This window comes from Elaeis guineensis, chromosome 5 (genome assembly GCF_000442705.2).
Source record: "Elaeis guineensis isolate ETL-2024a chromosome 5, EG11, whole genome shotgun sequence".
In the NCBI taxonomy this organism is placed as follows: domain Eukaryota; kingdom Viridiplantae; phylum Streptophyta; class Magnoliopsida; order Arecales; family Arecaceae; genus Elaeis; species Elaeis guineensis.
Window position 1 is genome coordinate 4942695 of NC_025997.2, and position 11066 is coordinate 4953760.

Sequence of the window (11066 nt, forward strand, 5' to 3'; positions counted from 1 at the left end):
TTTTAGGTATCCTATAAAATGAGCTATAATAGATCTATCCTTCAGCTTTTCCGCTATCTGTCTCTTGACATAGATCGGACATCTCCAAGTTTTGAGATAACCCAGACTCAGCTTATTACCGAACCATATCTCATACAGTGTGGTAGGAACGAACTTTGATGGAACCCTATTCAGTAAGTGAATGATAGTTAACAGGGCATGTTTCTAAAGAAACAAGGATAGATCAGTGAAACTCGTTATGGACTTGACCATATCCAATAGGGTTCTATTCCCCCTTTCGGATATCCCGTTGAGCTAAGGTGTTCCTGGAGGGGTCCATTGAGAGATTATACCATTATCCTTAAGATATCTTAAAAAATTTTGATTAAGATATTCACCTCCTCGATCAGATTGAGGAACCTTAATGGGTTTATCTGACTGCTTCTCTACTTCATGCCTGAATTTTTTGAACTTTTCAAAGACCTCAGACTTGTGTTTCATTAGATACATATATCCATACCTAGATAAATTATCGATAAAAGTAATAAAGTAGATATAACCACCCCTGACCTGTATATTAAATGGCCCACACATATCGGTGTGTACCAGGGAAAGTAGCTCTGTGGACCTTTCCTCATGTCCTACAAAGGGCAATTTGGCCATCTTTTCTCGAAGGCAGGATTCGCAAGCTGGATACGACTTTGGGTTAAGAGGGCCAAACATCCAATTCTTCTCCAGTCTGTTTATCTTGTCCTCTTCAATATGGCCTAGTCTATGGTGCCACAAGTACTTCTGGTTAATTTCATCTCTAGGTCTCTTTTGTCCTACGGTACTCACTATTTGCTCGTTTAGATTCACATTCGCATCAACATGCAAGTGATAAAGACTGTCAATTAAAAGCCTCGTGCAATCAATTTATTTTATAAATAAATAGAGCAAAAATTTTTATTGAAATAAATTTCAAAACCTTCCTGTACTAGCATAGATACGAAAATTAAATTCCGACTAGCTACAGAGACATAATAACAGTCTTTCAAATCTAATCTAACGTCAAATGGTAATCGAAGAGGGTAAGTGCCAACGGCTTCTGCAGCAACCTTTGCTTCATTGCCGACCTGAAAGATCATGTCACCTTATCTCAACCTCCTACTTTCTATCAAACCCTGTATTGAGGTATATATATGAGCACTCGAGTCAGAATCTAATACTCAACTAGAAGTAGAAGAAACCGTAAGGTTAGATTCAATTACGAGCATACCTTTGGAAGGTTTATCATCCTTTTTAGTCTTCAAGCTCTCCAGATATTTCAGACAGTTCCTTCTCCAGTGGCCTTCAGCATGACAATGGAAACACTTTCCCTTTACCTCATCTACCTTTGGACCATCCTTCTTCAGCTTGCTTTCTTTCTTTTACTTCTTTACGGATTTAACCTTCTTCCTTCTAGTAGACTTTCTCTTTAAAGAAGTTTGCTCAATAGTGAAAATAGTACCCTTTGAACTCTTCAAGGTATCCTTCGTAGTGATCAACATGTTGACAAGTTCAAAAATAGTACAGTCAAGTTTGTTCATATGAAAATTCACAATAAATTGACTATATGAACTGGTAAGGGATTGAAGGATCAAATCTATTTGTAATTCTTTTTGGATTTACAGTCTGAGCTTTTCAAGCTCCTCAATGTCCTTGATCACTATCATACAGTACTCATGAACAGACTGCCCATCGTGCATCTTTAGGTTAAATAATCTTTTGGATACTTCGAAGCACGCAGTATGGCTCTACTCACCAGACAACTCTAGTAGGTGAGTAATCATAGCCCGAACAGTGGGCATATGCTCATGCTGGCTCTACAACTTGTTTGACATGGATGCCAGCACCTAACACTTGATCCGACTGTCTTCATCCGTCTACTTCTCAAAAGCAGCTCTCTGCTCGGCTGTAGGACGGTTTGGTAACACTATGAATTTTTGGTCGAGAATATGACTTAACTTTTCTGAGGTCAGGACAATCCTGAGATTTCTGAGCCAGTCATTGTAATTAGTACCGGTCAAATGATTGATTTCAAAGATGCGGGCTAGCGAATTTGAGGCTGACATTATGGTTTAACTGTTGGGAATAGTATCCCAAAGCCAATCGTCAGCCTGTTGACGGTTGTGCTCCTTTTGTATTAGTACATGAATTATAAATAAATAAAAATTATTTTGATATTTTTTCATCACAGATGTTTCATCTTCTAATGAACTCCTGTGTTGCGGTAAAGTCCTTAGGACTATTTAGACTCGACAAAGGAGGATTTGTCGCTTAGTCCTTAAACATGTTCGCGACCAAATGATACGTTGTTACTAAGGACGACAACGTTTATCAAGCATAGGTCGTTGTGTGCCATATGGGTTGGTTGTCCTTATAATCAAAGAGTGTGGAGACACTCCTATGACATACAGGTGAGATGTAATGGTACATCTGCACTGAACGTGACCAACTCCGGAGCTATTTCTGCTGTCAAGATTTGCTCCGATGGGATATGGGTATAAATGTCCCTCCGACCTGAGACCGCCACGGTGACTTGCAAGCAACTCACTGCACTTAGGCACTGGACTATCTGATTTTTAATTCAATGATGGAAGGCTGCTGGGTGTAGTCAAGTACTTGACTTGTCGGTGCGTGTGTCAAGATGGGATTGACCACTCCAGTTTAGGAGCTGTGTACAGTCTTGTTTCAATTTAGCAAAACCTTGGCCAGGATAGTCCTAGTGAGGAGTCACAGGACTAATTGAGTTGAGTATGATTCGGATGATATCATCAGGGTTGACAGTTTAACCCTGAGTCGTCCTAAACACAGGGGTCAAAAGAGATGAATTATACGATAACCATATTCACGTAGGTTCTGAATGTTGCGATTGTGATTATTCGACCTATCCGATTGTCGGGTACCATTGCTAGATGGTCACTTCGATTAGTACAGAAATTGATTCCTGTGCTACCGGCTTAGGTTCGAACCTGCGGGGTCACACACATTAGTGGTTCCTTTCTGATCAGATGGCTGATTATGAGTCTTATGTGTCTGGGACTCTATGATTGAGAATTAGGATTCTCTGATCATGAGTTCCACACATTTTGGGTACCGGGGTCAAAATTTTGAATTTTAAATTTTGAATTTGAAATTTGAACTCTTTGATCAGGGTTTCATATCGATGGTCTCTGATGCCTGATTGCCCATCGAATTTGGACTCAATATTTATGAGAGGTTTAATTAGTGATTTGATCGCTAATTAACTCAATTTGATTGAGTAATTATTTTTGGATCAAGTCCAATTGAATTGGATTCAGTTTGGATTGACCCGATTAGGTTAAATGTTGACCTAATCGCTAAGGTGGTTTAGTCCCTGATTTGATCAGAGGTTAGGTTTAGTTAATTTCTGATTTGATTAGAATTTTATTGAGCCTAATTAAGCCTAATTAAGTTGGATTTAATTTATTCTAATTGTGCTTAACCTATTTAGATTAGGTTGGCTCAATTAGGTTCAAACCACCTTGACTTTTCTCCCTGCGCCACCTCACTTCTTCTGTGCATATTTAAATTCACGAGAAGCAACTTCTCATAAATTTTCTCCACGCAGAAGCCATCCCACGCCCACCCTTGTGCGCCAAATATCTGGATAAAAATAAGTTAGTTGGCCATTCAAATTCAAAAGAAAGTTTGAATTTAAATGAGCAACCAACTAATCCATGCGCCATGGTCTTATCTTGTGCGCCCCATATTTTACACGAGAAAATATTTCTCGTGTAAACTCTCCACGCACAAATCAACTCACGCCCCTTCTCTTCTCACGCACAAGTGGATAGGGATGAGTTGGTTTTGCATTTGAATTCAAATTTGATTTGAATTCAAATGTGCAACCACTTATCTTTATCCTCTCACGCGGATAAGACAAGTTCGACGTTGTTTTAAAAAGAGAAGAAAGGTGGGACGTGTGTAGAAATTTTAAGAGAGAAACTTTGGGGCGTGAGGAAAGTTTGTGCGCAAGGTGAAGGTCCAAAACCTTTCGAGAGAAAAAGAAAAAAAGAAAAAAAATTGAGCGCAGGGTTTCTAGTATGTACCCTAGGGTTTCAACCTAGGGTTTGGGAAGTGAGATTGGTGTGCCACGAGTGTCGTGAGTCCACCAAATTTTAGGAGAGATCCATCAGAAGCAATCATGCAAATGATCTGGAGCGTCCGAAGAGTCGGCACACATTGATCGAAGGAGTTCGATCAACATCTACCATCAAAAGGGTGAAATCACGAACTAGCATTCGTGAGGAGCTGATCAGACAGGAGCTTCGTGTGGATGATCCGCAGAGGTCAGACATTTGTGTGCTACGATGTGATGATCAGACCCCCCGACGGTGATCAGATTGTGGTGATCGACTACCTGCAAAAGGTGATGTGTTCTGAACACAGTACTGTAAAAGGTTTACTGATTCAAATTTGAATTTTAAATTTAAATGTATGCTGTTGTATCATATTTAGATCCTAGTGTAGGGTTAATTAGTATTAATTAATGAGATTAATTAATAATTCTACTGTAAAATAGTAATTTTGAAAAAGTTTTAAAATTACCATTTTGCCCCTGCACTAAATTTTCGCTACAAATGGTATCAGAGCATGGTTCTAGAATATGATATATATATGCATGCGTAGATTAAGGTGTAATCTATAAGTTTAAATTTGAAATTCAAAATTTAAAATTCAAAAAAATTTGAAATTTGTTAGAAGTTTCAAATTTGAAATTCAAAATTTGAAATTTGAAATTTGGTTGAAATCTCAAATTTGAAATTTGAAATTCAAATTTAAAATTTAAAATTTAAAATTCAAAATTTAAAATTCAAAGATTGAAAATTTAAAATTTGAAATTTGGTTGAAATCTCAATTTTGAAATTTAAAATTTAAATTTGAAATTTGAAATTTGAAATTCAAAATTTAAATTTTGAAATTGGTATATTTAGATATACTTGATCCAAGTAGCAAGTAATCTAATTGGGTTGGTTGCCATGGCCGTCCGGTCATAGGAGAAAAGTAGGGTTTAAAGGCCCTCTCTTCCCATTCGATGGGGTCTCCTATGGCGGTAGGGGTACCGATGCAATTATATCCCATGTCGATGAAGCAGCGAAAGGACTTAATTATAAAATTTATCATGAATGTGTTAGATTATATTGAAAAAAAATTATGATTTATTTTGAGTTATTTTCTGTTATGAAATGAGCAGTAGGATTGTGTTTATGAATTGTGCTGACCTGTTTGTGAAATGAGTCAACACATTTGGTGAATAAAAAATAAAATCTTTCAAAATTTGAAAATTATTTTCGAAATACCAAACCCTGACCCATCAGTCCAAGTACTTAATTAAAAGAATTAAGTGTTGTCTAGTAGGTCTAGAATTATGAATTAAGACCTAAGATAATTGCATAAACTTGTGGGTCAATGGGTTAGATGAATTAGGTCCATAATTGGGTTAGACCTAAGGTTAGCTTAAAAAATGGACTAAATGGAGTAATTGGTCAAATCTAATCAAAAATTGAATTAGATTAGGTCAAGGATACTCTAGACTCAACTTCAATAGTTGTAGTTGAATGGGTCCATGTCTTTAACTAGACCAAGATGGACTTAATTCATGGCTACGCGGTGGAGCCCTATTTACTAAGTTGATCAAAATTAAAACTAATGAACCGGTTGGTGTCTAAGGTAAGTTCGGCAGTTTTGACCAGTGATTCTTAAGCGGGAGCTACTCGCATTGATTCGATCATTGACGAGTTAATGACAAATCCCCACTACTAATCTCACTTACCTGGCCAATCTGGTAAGTTAGATTTTGATTAGATCACTTAGTGATTAGAGCTCACCCATGTCATTAGGTAAATCAGTGTGACTGATTTAGGTGCTCCTAATGCCAGCTTTAATTAAATCCTTTTTTTTAATCTGACTTGGTGAAGTCAGTTGGAGGATTGAAATTGGCTGGATGATTTCTTCTCTACTATTCTTTAATAAAATCCTCAAAATTATTAGGTCCCTAAAATGATTAAGTTATAATGATAACTAAGTCATAGCCTCCCATTAAGTGAATGATAATGAGTCCATTAGTTCAATGATCATTGGAGGCCCAAAGGCCTGGTGCTCATTGGCTAATGGAATTATTATTCATAATATGATAATTTGATTGAGTCTTTCTGATGGTGGTTAGGTTGGCCGGCCAAAGTCGGGCCTGATCATTTATTGGTCCGATTCACTAAATTAAGTCATGTTAATGGTTGGACCTAACCAGATCTTTTCAGTGGAGGCCAAAGCCTACTGATTAGGTTCTGGGGCAAAATTAATTACTAGAAGTTGTTTAGAGAAACAACTGGTTAAGAACCTACCCATAGATGCACATGGGTTGACCAACCAAAGTTGGGCTCGTGTGTAGTCTGTGTGGATTCTAGTACCCATTAAGGAATTAAAGTAATTTCTCGAATTGGAGGATGAGGCTACCAGTTCGTAAAAATATTGGAAAAAACTTTAGACTAAAGTCTAAGTCTTTAGTATTAATTTATGTACTAATAGAGGTCTCATTTTTCTTTATGCAGCTATGGCCACTACCCTGTCGCTCCGGTCATTATTAGATAATGACAAGCTCATGAGACCCAATTTCGATAGCTGGTATCAAAAATTGAAAATCGTCCTTGAGCATGAGCGGATCCTTTATGTAGTAACGGATCCAGCATCTGAGGAGCTAGCTCCGAATGCTAGTAAGGCGATCCGAGACACTTACTTGAAGTGGCTCAATGACCGCACCACCGTTCGATGTATTATACTGGCAGCAATGAATGACGAGTTCAGCCGAAGGTTTGAGAACGCCCAGCCACAGGAGATGCTTCAAATGTTGAACGACTCCTTTGGCACGCCTGACGACGTTGAAAGGCACAAAACTAGTTGTGCCATTTTCAATGCTCGGATGAGGGATGGGGCCTCAGTCACTGATCATATACTGTACATGATCGAGATGATTGAGCGCCTAAGCAAATTGGGCTTTCCTCTGCACGAGCAGCTCGATAAGGATGCGATCCTTAATTCCTTGCCCAAGTCCTTCCTCCCATTCCTTACTCATTTTCGAATGAAAAAACTGTTGCCTCTAAGGTCAAACTTGACGAAGTTCGACAGGTGAAAAAACCGACATATGTTACTGAACCTGAACCGGATTTGATTAGATCAGATCTGGAGCCCATTGATTATGCACCCTTAAGGCGGTCTGGTAGAGTACCACATCAACCGGACAGATACTATGGTTTCTTGATCCGGGATGGTGATCCTGTCGAACTTGATGAAAACGATGAGGATCCGATCACCTACATGGATGCAATGTAGAGACCTGACTCTGAGAAATGGCTAGAGGCCATGAAATTCGAAATGGAGTCCATGAAGGTCAACGATGTGTGGACATTGGTTGACCCACCCGAAGGAGTAAAACCCATAGGGTGTAAGTGGGTCTTCAAAAGGAAGAGGGGCGCAGACGGAAAGGTGGAGATCTATAAAGCCCGTATGGTTGCCAAGGGATATCATCAACGTTATGGTATAGACTATGACGAGACGTTTTCTCCTGTGGCAATGCTCAAATCCATTCGGATTATGCTTGCGATAGCTGCCCATCTGGACTATGAAATCTGGCAGATGGATGTGAAGACAGCTTTCCTAAATGGAGAGCTGGACGAAGAGGTGTATATGATACAACCTGAAGGTTCACATCCACAGATGAGTCTAAGGTGTGCAAGCTACAGAGGTCCATTTATGGACTTAAGCAGGCATCTTGGAGTTGGAACATACGTTTTGATAGGACGATCAAAATGTATGGCTTCGTTAAGAACGGAGAAGAGCCATGCATTTATAAGTGGGCTAATGGTCCAGTAGTAGTATTTCTTGTATTGTATGTTGATGACATTCTCTTAATCGGGAATGATGTCCCTGCATTACAGGAATAAAGATTTGGCTATCGTCACAGTTCTCCATGAAGGATCTGGGAGAAGCTTCCTACATCCTAGGGATGAGGATCTATAGGGATAGATCCAAAAAGTTGCTTGGCTTATCCCAGTCCACGTACATTGATACTATGCTGAAAAGGTTCAGCATGAAAAATTTCAAGAAAGGCTATCTACCGATAGGCCATGAAAATTCTCTCTCGAAGAGGGATTGTCCGACAACACCTCAAGAGAGAGAGCGTATGGGTTGGATTCCATATGCTTCGGCAGTGGGATCTATCATGTACGCCATGACATGTACATGATCAGATGTGGCATACTCACTAGGGATAGTGAGTAGATACCAATCTGATCCAGGAGAGAATCACTGGAAGGTTGTTAAAACCATCCTGAAGTATTTGAGAAATACTAAGGACCAGTGGCTTATATATGGTGAATCAGACTTGAGACTTATAGGGTTTACAGACTCTAGTTTCCAGTCTGATCGCGATGATAGCAAGAGTGTGTCAGGATTTATTTTTACCCTTAATGGTGGGGCTGTCTGCTGGAAGAGTTCCAAGCAGCACACTGTGGCTGATTCAGTATGCGAGGCGGAGTATATTGCTGCATCAGATGCTGCCAAAGAAGCGGTGTGGCTGAGAAAATTCATCACCGAGCTCGAAGTAGACCCTCCCTTGTTGGTCCAGTTCTGCTCTACTGCGATAGCTCTGGAGCCATTGCTCAGGCGAAGGAACCAAAGGCACACCAGCGGACGAAGCATATTCTGCGCCGCTACCATCTCATCCGGAAGATCGTGGATCAAGGTGACATCGACCTTCAGAAGATCGACGGGAAGGAGAACCTGACCGACCCATTCACTAAAGCCATTGCGGTGAAGGAGTTCAACGACTACAAGTCGAAGATGGGTATTAGATACTGCACCGATAGGCTTTAGGCCAAGTGGGAGATTGTTGGGAATAGTGTCCCGAAGCCAATCGTCAGCCTGTTGACGGTTGTGCTCCTTTTGTATTAGTACATGAATTATAAATAAATAAAAGTTATTTTGGTATTTTTTTATCACAAATGTTTCATCTTCTAATAAACTCCTATGTTGTGGTGAAGTCCTTAGGACTATTTAGACTCGACAAAGAAAGATTTGTCGCTTAGTCCTTAAACATGTTCGCGATCAAATAATACGTTGTTACCAAGGATGACAACGTTTATCGAGTATAGGTCGTTGTGTGCCATATGGGTTGGTTGTCCTCGTAACCAAAGAGTGTGGAGACACTCCTATGGCATACAGGTGAGATGTAATGGTACATCTGCACTGAACGTGACCAACTCCGGAGCTATTTCTGCTGTCAAGATTTGCTCCGATGGGATATGGGTATAAATGTCCCTCCGACCTGAGACTGCCACGGTGACTTGCAAGCAACTCACTGCACTTAGGCACTGGACTACCTGAATTTCTAATTCAATGACGGAAGGCTGCTGGGTGTAGTCAAGTACTTGACTTGTCGGTGCGTGTGTCAAGATGGGATTGACCACTCCAGTTTAGGAGCTGTGTACAGTCGTATTTAATTTAGCAAAATCTTGGCCAGGGTAGTCCTAGTGAGGAGTCACAGGACTAATTGAGTTGAGCACGATTCGGATGATATCATCAGGGTTGACAGTTTAATCCTGAGTCATCCTAAACACAGGGGTCAAAAGGGATGAATTATACGGTAACCATATTCACGTAGGTTCTGAATGTTGCGATTGCGATTATTCGACCTATCCGATTGTCGGGTACCATTGCTAGATGGTCACTTCGATTAGTATAGAAATTGGTTTCTGTGCTACCGACTTAGGTTCGAACCTGCGGGGTCACATACATTAGTGGTTCCTTTCTGATCAGATGGCTGATTATGAGTCTTATGTGTCTGAGGCTCTATGATTGAGAATTAGATTCTCTGATCATGAGTTCCACACATTTTGGGTACCGAGGTCAAAATTTTGAATTTTGAATTTGAAATTTGAACTCTTTGATCAGGGTTTCATATCGATGGTCTCTGATGCCTGATTGCCCATCGGATTTGGACTCAATATTTATGAGAGGTTTAATTAGTGATTTGATCACTAATTAACTCAATTTGATTGAGTAATTATTTTTGGATCAAGTCCAATTGAATTGGATTCAGTTTGGATTGACCCGATTAGGTTAAATGTTGACCTAATCGCTAAGGTGGTTTAGTCCCTGATTTGATCAGGGTTAGGTTTAGTTAATTCTTATTTGATTAGGATTTTATTGAGCCTAATTAACCTAATTAATTGGATTTAATTTATTCTAATTGTGCTTAACCTATTTAGATTAGGTTGGCTCAATTAGGTTCAAACCACCTTGACTTTTCTCCCTGCGCCACCTCACTTCTTCTGTGCATATTTAAATTCACGAGAAGAACTTCTCATAAATTTTCTCCATGCAGAAGCCATCCCACGCCCACCCTTGTGCGCCAAATATCTGGATAAAAATAAGTTGGTTGGCCATTCAAATTCAAAAGAAAGTTTGAATTTGAATGAGCAACCAACTAATCCATGCGCCATGGTCTTATCTTGTGCGCCCCATATTTTATACGAGAAAATATTTCTGTGTAAACTCTCTACGCACAAATCAACTCACGCCCCTTCTCTTCTCACGCACAAGTGGATAGGGATGAGTTGGTTTTGCATTTGAATTCAAATTTGATTTGAATTCAAATGTGCAACCACTTATCTTTATCCTCTCACACGGATAAGACACATTCGACATTGTTTTAAAAAGAGGAGAAAGGTGAGACGTGCGTAGAAATTTTAGGAGAGAAACTTTGGGGTGTGAGGAAAGTTTGTGCGCAAGGTGAAGGTCCAAAACCTTTCGAGAGAAAAAAAAAAAAGAAAGAAAATTGAGTGCAGGGTTTCTAGTGTGTACCCTAGGGTTTCAACCTAGGGTTTGGGAAGTGAGATTGGTGTGCCACGAGTATCGTGAGTCCACCAAATTTCAGAGAGAGATCTATCAGCCTCTCAAGCAACCGTGCAAATAATCCAGAGTATTCGAGGAGTCGGCATACATTGATCGAAAGAGTTCGATCAACATCTACCATCAAAAGAGTGAAA